The sequence below is a fragment of the Stegostoma tigrinum genome, chromosome 1, assembly GCF_030684315.1.
Source record: "Stegostoma tigrinum isolate sSteTig4 chromosome 1, sSteTig4.hap1, whole genome shotgun sequence".
Taxonomy (NCBI): domain Eukaryota; kingdom Metazoa; phylum Chordata; class Chondrichthyes; order Orectolobiformes; family Stegostomatidae; genus Stegostoma; species Stegostoma tigrinum.
The window spans coordinates 26927794-26943493 of record NC_081354.1 but is presented as its reverse complement, the minus strand read 5'-3'; positions in this window follow the sequence as shown (position 1 = coordinate 26943493).

Here is a 15700-nt window from a genome sequence, read left to right as displayed (position 1 = left end):
AATACTCACTCATCTCTATCCACGTGGACAAGGAGAACCACAACTTCGACTCGGACAACACCAAGATCCTGGGACAGGCTAGGCAGAGACAAGCACAAGAATTCTTGGAAGCATGGCACTCCACGAAGCATGTTATTAATAAACACGTTGAACTCGACCCCATATACATTCCACTACAGAGGAAACCTGGAAGTGATGCAATCCATCGCAATAGATCCCAGTGTTTAAAAGCCAGGCTGGAAAACACACCGATGCTTCATCAGAGGCTGCACTGAGGATGTTACCAAGCATGGTAACGAAACATCTGCGGAACAACAAATCAGCTTGGTGAGCCAACCAACCTCAAAATCTACCAATATGTTACCCCTTTAATCCTTATAGTGAGAGTTAAAATCAAACGTAGGCCTGAGTGCCGTCATGAAGTTTGATGAATGATTCAATCACAATGTATACTGGAATGGAAATCACCGGGGCTTCGGTTCTGTCATACTTATTGCAGAGAGGGACTCCTACTGGCACCTATACAAGTATGGGCGCATTTTGGGTGCTAATTGGTGCAGTCTTATTGTAAAGACCTCAGAAAGCCGCTATAACTTTAAGACAGCTCGGTGACATCATGATACGTGACACTCTAGCATGAAAAGTCTTCACCCTACTCTCTGCCTAGCCAGTCTGTACAGCAAACAGTTATGTCAGCAGGTCAATCTATGATAGTCAGTTCCAGAAAGCTGGAATTGACCAGCATCACCAGAGCTATCCTGATGTAGACCCAGACCTGCACTGTCAGCCCAGAGTTGATCTCACAGTTTGGCATCTGCCATGGACATGGCAAACAGGAAGAAATTGGCATGAGGGCATAGTGCTGGAGTTCCTGGGAGGCGGGATGGTCTAGGTGGAGGGATTCCTCTTCCCCTCTGACCAGCAGTATAGACCATGATACTAATCCATGCCAAGATGCTCTGAAGTTGCCACCCAAATGAGACCAGTCTCAACAGCTGGTGGTATCCCGACACTGAAGGAAGGAGGTCAATTTCCTTCTCTACTCTGCCAGCATGAGTACCACTATATTGCCTTGATACCTCACACTCTCTCTAGCTCCAATATTGCACCCACCTCCCACCAAGGCCCATGCCGTACCACTCTCATGAAAGCCTGCAACATCTTCCGTCTCTCACTGTCACCCACCCCAACTTCCCCAACAGGATGATACTCGTCTGGTCTCTTTATCATTCTGCATTTGCATTGTTCAGTAGTATGGTCCTTCCAAGTTTACCATGATGAAAGTAGGTGCATTCTGTAAGACCATGAAATGTTTCTTTTTAGGTTGACAAACCCATTACATTTGCTTCTAAAGCCCTTACATCAACTCGAGTCCAACAGAGAAAGGAAAGCACGCACTTTCATTTTCAGAGTACAAAGGATCCACACAGTGGCTCGGTGGTTAGTACTGTTTCCCCACAGTACCAGGGACCTGGCTTCAATTCCAACCCTGGGATGACTGTCCGTGTGGGTTTTCTCCAGGTGCTCAGGTTTCCTCCCACACCCCCAAAGATGTGTTTGTTAGATGGATTGGCCATGCCACGGTGTCCAAGCCTATGTAGGCTAGATGGATGTAGCCATGGGAAAAATGCAGGGTTACTAGGATTGGTGTCGGTGTGGGATGCTGTTCAGAGGGGTAGTGTGGACTTGATGGGCCAAATAGCCTGATTCCACATTGTTAGGATCCCATGAGCTATGCATCAAAGATTTCATTATGCACACTGTTCAAAATGATTGGTCACAAACTTCTCACAAATGCACCTCCACGACTACAAGGTCTGCTTGAGAAGATTCAAGAGTACTATTTAGACAAACCAGGCTCACAAATGACTATTGCCAATGCTCCAAGCTTACTACAAAATCTCATGAAGAACAAAGCTATTCCTCTCGACCTATAAGTGGGAATTATTGAATCCAGATTAGAAGACAGTCTCCATATTAAACTCATTCATGGCCAAGCAGAGCAGAATCCACAAGTTACATCTGACAAACAGCTCAAGAAGATCATCATCAGCAGGTGGCCCATATATATATATTTATATTCAGCAAGTTGCTGAGCAAGCATATTCTTTCTAGTCATTCAGACATGGAAGAAAATGCCTGAAAATTTACTTTTCACAGGTGGAAGAATTCAAATCCTGAGTCAACTCATGCACAAGCAGACACTCATTAGTCACATGGCTGCAGAAAAAAAGCAAGAAATTGGCATATGTGTCAATCAATTGGCTTGGCATCAACAAGGGGACAATTCAAGTCCTATGAAACGTGTCAACTCCATCAATCTCAATGAGTGAGAGAATCTCTCACTCCACATTAAATTCCTTCTAGGCAATGGTGCAACATGGCGATTGATATTGTCATTTTCCAGGGTTAAGCCTCCATCCTGCTGACTATTTCGTTTGATGAGAAAAATCAAAGATACCACTTATGGAACAGTTTGACATACTAATTGCAGTATGCTGTAAATTCGGTGTTCCTCAATAAATTTGTCTGACAATAGACAACAGCACATTCATGAACTCTTCCAAGACATATGCCAGAAGCAAGGTATTCAACACATTACATCCTTTCTTTGCTATCCTCAGTTTAATGGTCTCACAGAACAAACTGTCTATGCACTGATGTCTGTGATTATTAAACTCCACTTGCTGAGTGGTTTTTTTTAAACAGTTGTGTTAAATCACATGCTATTCATAGGAAAACAGCTTTTCCTTAGAGGTGGCTCTTCACATTTGGATGCAGATCCACACAATTATTCCCTCACACATCCTCACCACCCAATCATATATACATGATGCATTATTGAGAAGATGGGAGAAAATGGTTCCAAAAATAATCAGTCAGCATGCAGGCAGTTATCCTAACTTGAACCATGGCATAGCATCAGAGTTTAAGATCTTTATGTTGGCTTCATAGGTTCAAGGAAAGATACTACAATGTCATGTCCAGCCCAGATCATATGACATTGTCGCAAACAATGGTCAAATCCTACAATGAAACAGACAACACATTCAAGTTGTATGTGATCAATTGTCCAATCTGTGAGATAATGACTCAGAGATTAAAAGCAACATATGAGGTAAAAATCAGAAGCTAGACATCGATGGCATGTGAAGCACATCTGTCCGCAGTGACAGATAATATACCAAAGAGTGAAGTTGCATAGCCAAATCATGACAACTGTATAAGCACTAGATCTAGTCATGCTGTACGTCTGCCAAAATATTACCTTTACATGTAAGGATAATGTTTCAATGCATGTCGTTGTGCATATTTTCAGAAGAGATCTCCTGTTCTTTCATGGGATAAAGAGGGTGTCATATTATTGGATAGACCTCAGGTACTATAATGCGACAGTCGTGTGTAAAAGATCTCCATACAGCTAATCTGTCAAGTAGTCTGCAGGACTCATAGCCAGTTAGTCACTAAATTGATCATTGACAGTCACTTAATTTGTAAGTTAGTTTTCCATGAACTATCTCAACCCAATTTTCCATCAACCAAGAAATCCTGTTCCCCATTTTATTTCTTTTCCCTATTAGTTATTACAATGATTTTGTCGAGAACTTAACTCAATTATCATAAAGTTTTCAAAGCAACTTAGAACATTTTTTTATGATTCATGGAGATAAACTGACTATGTTGAAAGGAGCCTATCTTATTACTGTCAGACTTTCCACCAATTATTTATGTTTCCAATTTTAAACCTGCTCACAAACAACATATCATTCCCTGTCAATCAATGACGGTTGCTTACAGTTCTCTCTGTATGAGAGAAAATGCTAGAGCTGTCACTGCTAAGAATGGCTAACTCATTTTAAACTGTTTTTATTGCATTTATTCTTGAATGTTTTTCTAAGGACAACTTATATTGCAGTGGAGTGAAACGCTTTCTGTATCATGTTCATCATCATTCGTAAGCTGTCAAATTGAAACTAGAAGGATGGACGTTGGAATGGTTTGAGGAATTACAGTTAACAGCATGCTAAATCATAGGAACAGAAAATTATCTCCAGGTCATCATTTCCATTAAATTGAATATTCAATGAGTAAAGAGCTTGCACCTTGGAATACCATTGCTAGATCCATAGTGCCGCAGTGAGTTTAGTGAATTAATTATACAGCCAAACTGATGAGGAAGGCTCCAGGTTTAATTCCAGATTTGGCCTTGCGGTGAACCTGAAAATATCCATTTGAATTAACTCACACAGTTTGGTATCCTGTCACCAAGTTACTCTTTACTTACAAAAACAAAGTTGCTCGAAAAGCTCAGCAGGTCTGGCAGCATCTGTGGAGGAAAAAAACAGAGTTAAAGTTTTGCATCCGGTGACCCTTCCTCAGAGCCCCCTTTTGGTTTTTACTCTTTACTTATATGTCCAGAGTACTTGACACTGGTCCAGCTTCCTCAGAACCAGTTCTCAGAGTGAGCACTCCTATCTGCCAGGACTCCCTGACTGGACCAGATTAACAGCTCCAAACAGAGAACTCACATTCTATGAGGTCCATGCGGCTGACCTCATTACAATCACTACATCCCTGCCCCTCTAAGCCTGGGGACGTGGGCCTGCTCTTTTTGTTGTAGCCTCTCCTGAGGGATTTTCACACTGGGTCCAGTTCTACCGACTCAGCTTCTGAAACAGCAGCATGGACCAGACCGCAGCCTGCCTCTTGTGCCCAGAGCGTCTTGGAAGAAATTCATCCTCTTCTTCAGCTGGTAAAAGGCGTCGAGGCTGCGACAATTTCCATGTTCATCTCAGACTCCGAGCTTTCTTCAACGGTGTATGGAGGGGGAGAACCCTCAGTTTCCAACAGCCTTTCTAGTTGTAAAGAGGATTGGGTATGTTTTGCTTTTGTGAGTTTACAGTTCTCATGTGGTCCAAGTATTCGGTCAGGACCACCCCACCCACCCGAACTTTCTACGTCATGAGACCTGACCTCGCATCAACCATGCCTCTTACCCAATCAGGGCCTTTCCTGTGGTTTTTGCACCAAACTTCATCCCCTGAATTAAACTGTCTCTCACACTTACAGGAGCCTTGTGTTCGGTATTGGTATTCCTGATGCTGTTTCACCCTTTCCCCTAGTTCTAGGAAGATCAGGTTTAACCTGGTGCCAGAGATACCCATGTAGTTGCATTAAGGGGTAGTTCAATAATCAATCAAGAACCACGACAGTTTGGTATTCAATGAAGGTGTAGGCTGTTTCTTTAAGCCTGCCTTCAAAGCTTGAACTGCTCTTTCTGCCAGACCGTTGGATGATGATATAGAGCTGTCCTGAGATGTCGAATGCCATTTGACTTTAGGAAATACTCGAAGTCCCTGATGGTAAATGGGGCCCATTGTCTGTGATCAACCCCTCTGGGAGGTTATGTATTGTAAGGGGTGCTCGCAACTCTTCTGTCATCTTCCCTGTATTTGACAAATGAGCTCTATTTGCACCTAACCACTTTGATTGGGTTTCCACAATGACTAAAAACATAAAGCGAATGAAAGGATCTACAGAGTCGGCATGCAACCAAATTGAGGGTTTATCCATCCATTCCCACAAATGTGAGGGAGATGCTAGCAGTTATTTTTGTCCTTGTTGGCATTGTGGGCACTGTACCAGCAATGCAGCTACGTCTGTATCCAATTCCGGCTACCAGACGTAACACCTCGAAAACATTTTCATTTTGGCCGCCCCTGTTTTACCCTTGTGGATTTCAGCCAGTACCTGGTAATAACCTTTGTTCTAGATAATGACTCTTGCTCGCCATAATAAAATGCCATCCTCTATGGTGATCTGGTCTTGCTGGGTCCAGAAAGGATTCAATTCTGGTTGTGACAGCCCTTTTGATTCTCCTTTCACCACCAACTTTTCAGTTTTGCCAGGACCAGATCTTTTAACATCCATCGTCTGGCATTGTCAGCAGTGACCAGAAAGGTTTCCACAACGTTTAAAACCGAAATGCCCTGTTCTACTGGAAAGTGGTGTATCTGCCAGCGGGAGATGGCTCAAGGCACCCGCATATACTTCCTGGCCTCCCGGGCGGTGTTCCAACTTGTAGAGCCCATCGCTGTATTCACCCTGAAGCAAAGGATGGCATGGTCTTGACATCTTTGAGTAGCCCTAGCAGGGGTTTGTAGTCTGTTACTGTTCCAAATTTACCTCCATAAAGGTATTGGTGAAAACTTTCTCATGCCAAAGATGACTGCCAGGCCTTCAGCATCTATTTTCGGGCATTTGCGCTCTGCATCAGGCAAAATCCAGCAAGTATACACTATTGAGCATTTGTCGCTATTGGGCCGTCTGTGAGCCAACACGACCTAGATACCATTCGGAGAGGTAGCACATGTCAGCACCTAATCTCACTTTGGATCCTAGTGTGCCAACACCTTATCATCACGATGGTAGTTGCTTCTCTACTTCCCTAAAGGCTACATCTTGTCTATGAGACAATTTCCAAGGCTGACCCTCAATAGCAGATGTAAGGGTGCCAGAATGGAGGTTACGTTGTGTATAGGTTTCCTGTAATAATTCGCCAATCCAAGGAAAGACATGGAACAGACATAGGAGCCAGGATACCGTTGATCATCCTTACTTTATGTTCCAATGTGTGTAACCCAGTTTTGTCAACTGTGTAGCCCAACTGGGTCATGTGGGGTGCCTGGAATGCACATTTTTCCCATCTAAGGCATATGTCTGCCTTGGAGAACTGTCTAAGGGGTATATCCATGTTCTCTAAATGCTCCTTATTGGTCTTCCCTGATATTAGCATGTCATTGAGATAAATGGCGACCTGGGGTAAAGCCTGTAAACTGTTCTCCATCATCTACTGAAAAATGGCACAGGCTGATGATTTCCGAAATGGCAGTCTCATATATTGGTACAAACCCTTTTGGGTATTAATTGTAGCATATATCTGGGAATCCTCATTTAACTGCAATTGCTGGCACACATAACTCATGACCAGCTTCATGATGGACAGCCTCCTTGCCAGTTTTGCATACAAATCCTCGGTGTGATGGATTGGGTATTTATCCAGCTGAGAGAAGCAGTTTACCGTTTGTTTAAAATCCTCACAAAGGCAAACCAATCCGTCAGGCTTCACAATCCACAAACTGGACTGGTTTGATGATTCCTTCGTATTCCAGCCTCCCGATTTCTACCTCTACTTTTGCCCACAAAGCAAATGGCATTGGACAGGCCTTGCAGAATCATGGGATTGCTTCCTGGTCAACATGTAAAGTGGCCTTGGCACCTTTGGTGGTCCCTAGACCTTCCTGAAAAATTAGGACTTCACTCAGGCAGTCATTTTCTAATCGAAAAATGTTGAGCCAATCTCGGTGAATCTTTCTAACCAGTTTTCCCCCATCAAGCCTGAGCCTTTAACTACAATCAGTGGTAACTGAACCAGCTGCTTCTTATATGAGACTGGAACCAAAGCTTTACTCTTAATCTCTAAAGGTTCCCTAATGTAGGTTCTCAGTCCAGCCGAGGTCTTGTGGAAACTTAAGGGTTGGAGTCTAGAGCAAATTTTGTTAAAGACTGGTTCTGCAATCGCTGATACAGCTGCACCAGTATCAACCTCCGTTAGAATCGAGTGACCATTTAACCAAACATTTATTTTGACTGGTTCTGATTTGGATGCTGCTAAGCAATTTAACTGTTCCAAACCGGATCTAGGTGATCTTTCCTAGATACCAGCCTATGAGTTCTCTTACTCAATTTAGGCCTAGTGCAGACTCCTTTGCTGTCTCAAGTCCATGCACCAGCAGCAACTACAATGCTTTGCTGGCCTGAGTCCTGAAGAAAATTTTAACGATTTGGCTAAGGCTTGGCTTTGTTTTGGGGCTTTGCTGTGGACTGACCTAGAGTCCCTCCGTTCAGGGTATGTCCTGCGTGAGGCTACACAATTGCCTTTACCTACGTCATGTCCCCCAAGCTCAGTCGGCCTGGTGAGCATGTCCACTTCTGTGGGAATAGCCTGCAACTCATATGGTCCACTTGCCGTATTTTCTAATGACCAAGCCAGTTGCTGTGCCTGGTTGAAGTCCAATTGGGCTCCAGCAAGTAAGTGCTTTTGCATGGTTATGTCATTAATTTGACATACCAGTGTCTTAGCATCTCACTAAGGGCTTAATTAGCCACATGCCTCTTCCAGTTACCTTAACCAAGTCAAAAACCCCAATATGGATTCCCTTGGTTCTCATATTGCTGAGTACAGCCAATAGCACCTCAGAATTTGAGGAGGCTTGGAATCAAAATATTCCTTAACTAAGTCTGTCAATTCTTGAAAGGTTTTATTATCTGGTGCCTCAGGAAAAGGCAGGCTCCTTATAAGGAGAAATAGCGAAAAAGCTGCAGGTCCACAAGCTGTCAGGACAACTACTCATCGCTTTTTATCTGGCCCATGGTCATTTACCTGGAAAACATAATGCGTTCTTTCTGTATACTGGGCACAGCCTTTGATGGCAAGATCAAATAAGTCAAACTTCCCAAATATTGGTGCGATGCCAGAAATGCTCACCCTAATTCAAAGACAACTCTTCTGAGCAAATTTCTTCAGGAGCATGTTTTTCTCTCTCATTGCCACTAAAATAACTCCACAGAGGCAGTTATCCAGTCACCAAGTCACCCTTATTTCCTCATACATAGTACTTGACACTAGTTTGGCTTCCTCAGAGCCAGCTGTCAAAGTCAACAGGACTTCTGACTCTCCTGTTTATATCTGTCAGCCAGGGCTCCCTGATCAGTCTAAATTAATAGCCCCAATCAGGGAACTCATATTCTATGGATCCACCTGGCTGACCTAATTACAATCACAAAACCCCTTTATTATTCGGAGATGAACAGACCTGTTAAGCCAGACGGCACATGTTTAGAGAATTGAAAGAAATAGTGGAAGTCCTTCAAGCACTGCTGGCTGATTGACAGAATCACTGGTCACTGGAATAACCTTGCACATTTTTAGCATTCTGTATTTGAGAGGAAGATGCAGGTGCAGCATTTTCTCACCCCTTGTCCATTTGCATACTCTGGGAATATTCCAGGTATAGGTTTTATCTCTGACTGTGCAAAATTCCTGAACACTGGAGGGAAAGCAAGACTGATGCTGCAGGATCGAGAGGATTGCAGCTTTACCTCTGAAATGCTCTTGGGAGACTGATGGAGACTCGTGTCTCAGCCTCTAGTTTCCTGTTTCTTGCCCTTGGATTGTACTAACAGGAAGAGTGAAATTGTTCCAAATGCATATTCTTAGAAAGGGGGTCAATGATAATCCTGTTTGCCCAATCAGTGGCAGGTGAAATAATAAATGTCATTCTACAGAGTAGGATGAAGGGGCACCCATGCAGAAATAACTAATTAAGAACTGTCGTTTTCTCCCTCAATGACAATATTAGTAATAAGAAATTGCTCAAAGCAAATTAGAAGAATATCTTTTTGTGATTTAGCATGGTATTAATAGAGATGGCAGAAAAATGAAATTTGTGTGGGAGATCAATCATTATGATAGTGAGTGATGGCATAGGCTGGAAAGGTTGAAAGGCCTGGTGCTGTACCTATTGCATACACTTTTATGTAAACCAAGTTGATGTCTGTGAGGGTCTTGTAAACAAAATAAAAACCCTTTATGAAATAATTGGCACTTTCAAGACACTTTTGACATAAGCGAAGAGCTTTGATTTTGAGGTGAGCAAACAACAGAGTATGACCAGTCAGTCAGGTACCCACACTGGTCCCAGTTTAAAAACAGCAGACCCTTTATACATCTGGTAGGTGAGCTTCTATGATGAACATCTCAGTATATTATCCACTTTACAGTTAGTTAATATTACACTGTCCTGATCACCAGGGTGAGGAGGTGCGGGGTACTAGTTAGAAGGACCGAATTCAGGTCACACTCCGCGTAGCCCTTGATGACTCTAGAGCGCCAGCTTTGCCAGTGGGTGACCCACAGCAGGGACGTACACCCTATACATACAAACCATCCCCAAAAAGCCCCCCTTCCCAGAACATTGTAACAGTTACCTAGAATTGATCAGCCTCAATTGTCGCTCGTTGCCCTTGTCAACAACTCTTGCATTCCATGCAAGGAAAATGAAAAACACAGGCAGGAAATACTCCAAAGACAAAAGGTAGGAAGAAGGCATCAGAAAACCTCCCAGCAACTCTGTCCTTTACGATGTGCCATGAACCCTTTTGTAAACAGATGCTTCAGAATAGATTGTAATCTTCCCATCTGCACTGTCCAACTACAGGGAGCAGTAAACTTTGGCTGAGACTTAGACCTACACTCTATTACTGCAGAATTTGAGCTCGGGACCCAGGGCGAAACAAAACAGATGAATGAGAGGAATGAGTCAGACAAAAAGGAAACTAATATTCGAGGGTAGAGTAGCAGGTGGGAGTACAAATTAAAGAGCTTTCTTGAAGTATATGACGACACATAAGACTTGGATGTATATCAAAACAAAGTCGGGAATGCTAAGAGCCCAGGTAAAAGAGCCATAATAAAGAAAATAAAATGAAAATTTAAGAAAAAAGTGAAAATCCTTCATGAACTTAGCACTATATGCTACATTATCACAAACATTAAGACAGCAGGGATTAGGAAATTAAGGGGTATGCTGGTGAGGTTACTGATCATTGGCATAATCTACATCATCAGTGTGAATGGAAATTAAGATTTTGGGCTCCTTGGAGAAATGAGTACACATCTTAGGAAGTGGTTATGCGTTGAAATAGGATTTCGGTCTGGCCTCACCAGAAGTTTTGTGCACAGTTCTAGTTAGCATACAATGAGGATGATATCCAACCGTTGAAGCAAAGACAACAAATTACCTGCGATGAAGTGATACAAAGGTGTAAAGGGTTAAATTCTGAAAGCAGCTTGTCTAAATGTGACGAATGTAGAAGATTGTAGGGTTCTCTAATCAAGAATCTAAACTGATTAAGGGATATTATGAGTTAGATATGGATAAACTATTTCCTCTGGTAGGGCAGTATAGTGAAATTAGAACTGTATCATTTAGATGTGAAATTAGAAAGCAAATTTTCATACAAAGAGTAGTAGAAATCTGAAACCCAGCCCCTAAAGAGTTGTGGATACTGGACATAACCAAAGTTCTCAACACAGGAGATCAGTAGACCCTTCCTAGAGTAAGGGAATGGAGGGAAAAGTAAGTAGGCCAAGGCCTGGAGGGATGCTGGATCAGGCTTGATCATCTAAATGGCCTTAGACTTCTCTGTGTCACTGGTGCTGGGCACATTTTCAGGTCACAGGGAGGCCAGATGTGATGTTTTCCATGAGACCCTGGAAGCCTGGAAAAGATATCTTCCACAATACAGCCTCGTGTGTCTCTTAGCCGAGCCTTACTTTGAGCTTATAAGGATGAGTCACCACTTTATCCTGGAATTCACTCACATTGCTGAGAGATGTAGTACAATGGTCGCAGATTAAAATAAAGCTGCTATCTATTTTGTTGTTGTCTCATACAAAGGCAGACCAATTCAATGTTATCCTTAAAACTGATCACACAATTTAAGAGGGAAACTCAGCCCCAAACCTAATTGAGATGTTTGAAACCCCTTCAATCACAGTATGAAGTCTGAAACATTACCTCCTCAGCCAAGAACATCAATCTCTACAGTTCCTGCTGGAGAGAGAAATAAAAATGAAAAAAAGAGTATTGAACTTTTTGGTGCTTTCAACAGCCTCAGCACATCCCAAAGCACTTCACAACCAATTTACGTAATTTCGAATTGAAGTCACTTTGATAATGTAGCAAATATTGCTGGCAATTTGCACATGGCAAGATTCCATGAATAGAAATATGATTATGATGAACTAACCTGCTCAGTGGTTGTGAGCTACGTACCAATGAGAAACAGTTGGAATTCTTACATTGAGCAGATGGTGAAATTTGAATTCAATAAAAATCTGTAATTAAATGTCTAATGATGACCATGAAGTCTCTGTTGACTGAAAAACCTATCTAGTTCACTAATGTCCTTTAGGGAAGGAAACTACCATCCTTACCTGGTATCTATGTGTGACTCCATATCCACAGCAATGTGGTTGACTTGTAACTGTCTGCTGAGCAATTTGGGATAGGCAATAAATGATGGCCTAGCCAGGGACGACCACATTGTATGATTGAACTTTTTAAAAATTGGCTCATATCATCTAACCAACAGTGTCAAAATAGGCATCTGCAAAAATATTCATTCTTTGCAAATGTACAGCAAGCTACTGGAAAAGTCAACTTATACATTTTGTAAACCAATGCTAATGAAATACATTTCTGTATCTGGTTTCTCTGCAAAAATGTTTGAGTAGCAAAGATTTCATCCTAACGTAGGTTTAGAGTCAAATGAAAGTTACCGTTATATGGAAAATAGCTCTTCTTTCATTATGGAACCAACTTGATACAGAGGACAGCAGGGAAGAGACAACAAGTAGTGGCTCCAATCAGGACAGGAAGTAGGAAATCTAGGTTAGGATAGGAAGATGGCTACTAGCTTTTGTGCTCCTGAGATGCTGCTTGGCCTGCTGTGTTCATCCAGCTTAACTTGTTGCCTCTTCCCTGCTGTCCTCTGTATCAAGTTCATTCCATAATAAAAGAAGATCCATTTTCCATATAACGGCAACTTTCATTTGACTCTAAACCTACATTAGGATGAAACCTTGGCCATTCAAAAATTTACAGAAAAACCAGATGCAGAAATGTATTTCATTAAATCTCGGTTAGGATAGAAAGGTGGCAGTAGGTCACACAGCCATATCTATTGCCATAATTTATCACTGGGGATGTGGATGAAAATTAGCACTTTGTATTTCTAAAACACCAAAAATGGTTCACAGAAAGAACTTACAATCTAAAATGAGAGCAACGTTTCTGCTTTGAATTGCAAAAGCACTATTGATTACAGGTATCCATAATTACAGGTATCCATAATTCTGCATGGCTCATTTCTGATTGTTCTCGGTGTTTCTCCTGAACTTCTCAATGAGTCATTCTGCCAATTAGATGGTGATCATTTCCATTTAATTAACATATCATCTTGTTGCATTAAATTGAATATAATTGCAAAGATATGTGCATTTGTTAATCATTCACGTAAAGCAATCTCTTTAAGAACTGCTGTGATTGAGTTTAAAAGCCAGATTATTAGAACTATCTAATGATTCTAAATTCTGAAATATGCCATGCCTTTGGAGAACCACTTTCAAAATCATCAAAGTTTCAGTTTTTCTGATGTGAAGAGTGTTGATCTGCCCAGCAGCTTGTTTTTATTCTTTATCTTAAATCCTGCTCATTATTAACTACTTGTTGCCAGTATTCTTCCCTCTTCAGTCAACAAAGCAACTTGCACTTACACAGAACCTATAATTTAGTTTCCAGAGTAGAATCAAGTGGAATATGGCAGGTGAGTCAAAAAAGTTTACAGACGTATAGTCAGAGGTAGGATTTGAGGAGTCTGAAGATGCTAAATGAGAAAGCAAGATGGAGGGCGTTAGGAAATGAATTTGAAGGTTCAAAGGTAATTTGATCCTGAATGTCTTCCATTCATTATCAGGATGTATGCCACCCTGGGAAGGCCAGTAATTATTACTTAAAATTGTTTTTCCTGAGATGGTTGTGGTTTTAATAGACTTGGGAGGACTCCTGTGGTGCAGTACCTACCTCTGAACCAGAGGGATACAAGTCCCACTTACCCTGGAGGTGTGTCATAGCATGTCTCAATAGTTTGATTAAAATAACTATAATATTCTTGATCACGTTGTGCCATTAACAGAGTCGGCGGATGTAAGAAATACATTAACTTTACTTCAAAAGCCAGTTTCATCTTGCCAAGAGTCTACAAAAGGAACGCCAAAATCATGATACATTGAATCACTTCCTGTGCAGTGATTGTAACAAAATCAGCCAGGTGGACCTCATAGAATTCCCTGATTGAGGCTGTTAATCTAGTCCAATCAAGGAGCCCTGGCTGACAGCTAAAAACAAGAGTGTGCCAAGCTGGCCATTAACAGATCCAGGCAGCAGGCCATGGAGGGTGGCATTATGGCTGTCTGCCTGCCCCTCTTCCGTGGCTATGTTTGGGTTGGGTGTCCCTGGAAAAGGAGCGCGTGGTGTCCACCAACACTCACATCTTTCGGGAGAGGTAGGCACCACAGGGGTTGCAGTGCTTTATCTCCTCTTCCAATTCAATTTGGATTTGATCCCTACCCTACCCTCACTTTTTATTACACATGGGCATTGCCCCTGCCAAGGTTCTGCTTGTCACTGGTACCTTGGCCAAAGGGGTGTTTTTCCTGGTGATGGAATGTTAATAAAGTTACCTACATAACTTTTTCACTGTGTCTCACAAATGATATGGGAGCTGGGGAAAATAAGCACTGAGAAAAGAAGAAAAATCATAAACAGGAGATTTGGAATATCCGAAAGTGCACAAAAAATGTGAAAACAGGAGCGCTAGACATTCTGCCACACTGAGAGCTGGCTCTGAGGGAGTGTCAAGGACTCTCCTTGTAAATAAAGGGTGACTTGTTGACAAGATACTGGCCTCTATGGAGTGATTTCAGTAGCAATGAGAGAAAAGCGCACTCCTAAAGAAATTTGCTCTCAACGGTTGTCTTTGAGCAGTGGTAAACATTTCTGGTATTATGCTGTTATTTGGGAAGCTTGAGTCTGTCAATCGTGCCTTCAAAGACAGGGCCCAGTATGTCGAAAGGATGCTTTTATTTTTCTGGGCAAGTGACATTGGGGCAGATGAAAAGCAATGAGTAATTCTCCTGATAGCTTGTTCACTTACAGATTTTGAATTATTACGAGTCTAATTTTACCTGAGGCCCTAGATACTAAAACCTTCTAAACCTTGGCAAATTTAGTTAAGGAATGTTGAGACCGTTAGCCTCCACCAACTCTGAGATACTATCCATTTTACTCAGCAATTCAAGGATTCTGTATTGGTATTTTTGATGAGGTTAAGATGACAGACAAAGGCACCAAACACTGGACAATGATTGAAACACTGCACGCATCTTTTACAATACCCAGTCTCGCGGAATCATTGGTCATAAACAATGAGTCATTGATTACCAGCAGGGAATTTCCTAAAGTTGAATGGCATTTGACAAATAAGGTCAGCTCCATAAAATCCATTATCCAATGGTCTGGTGGAAAGAGCAGTCTAAACTTTGCAGGCAGGCTTAAAGACAAAGCCTACAGATTCGTTAGATACCAAACGGTTCTGGTTCCTATTTGATTATAGGACCACCCCTCATGCAACTACTACAGGGTATCTCCAGCCAGGTTGCTAATGGGGAGAAGACTCAGCTCCAGGTTAAATCTAATTTTCCAAGGTCTGTGGGGGGTAAAGGTGAAATGGCATCAGGAACACACTGCAAGGCTAAGGGAGAGAAACAGTTTACTTCAGCGGATGAAGTTTGGTGCCAGAACAGCCCTGCATGGGTAAGTAATATGGTTGGCACAAGGTCAGGTACAGTGAGGTATAATGTTTGGGTAGGTGCAATGGTCCTGAACAAGCACATGGACCAAATGAAAGCTGCAAACTCGCAAATGATGCAGGAGCAAATCATACCCAGCTCCTTGACAGCCTTTCCAACTGTTCCAGAACCCGTGAGTTCTCCCTCTCTATCAAGTGTCGATGA